The sequence below is a fragment of the Arachis ipaensis genome, chromosome B09 (genome assembly GCF_000816755.2).
Source record: "Arachis ipaensis cultivar K30076 chromosome B09, Araip1.1, whole genome shotgun sequence".
Classification (NCBI taxonomy): Eukaryota; Viridiplantae; Streptophyta; class Magnoliopsida; order Fabales; family Fabaceae; genus Arachis; species Arachis ipaensis.
In genome coordinates this window covers 117281675-117282111 of record NC_029793.2, presented here as the reverse complement: position 1 = coordinate 117282111, position 437 = coordinate 117281675, and positions in this window count along the sequence as shown.

Below are 437 nucleotides of genomic sequence, written 5' to 3'. Positions count from 1 at the left end.
AACCTGAACTTCTTTAATATATATCGGTTCGATATCACTCCATTTCGAGTCGGATAAATGGATAATTATCCATTGTGATCGCTAGCGGTGTGTTATTTATGTATTTATTTTTTACGTATCTAGTTCTGGTTTGCAATTAATTAAATTAATTTTATGCTAGCTAGAATCCGTAATTCTCATTATTGAGAGCGACAAAACAAAAGAGCAAAACAAAATTACAAGTAATGACATCATAATTTGATGTCACGAGGGACCCACAGATTGCTCTTCTGACGTGGCCGCCATCCACTTAATTGACCCACGTGCTCTCCTCCCCGTTTCTTTAAACCCCACTTCTCACTTAATTTTCCCGTTTCTTTTTGTTATTTTTTTTACTGATCATGAAGAAAAATACAAAAGCAATATTAAATTTAAAGTATAATTATTCCGTTGATTTA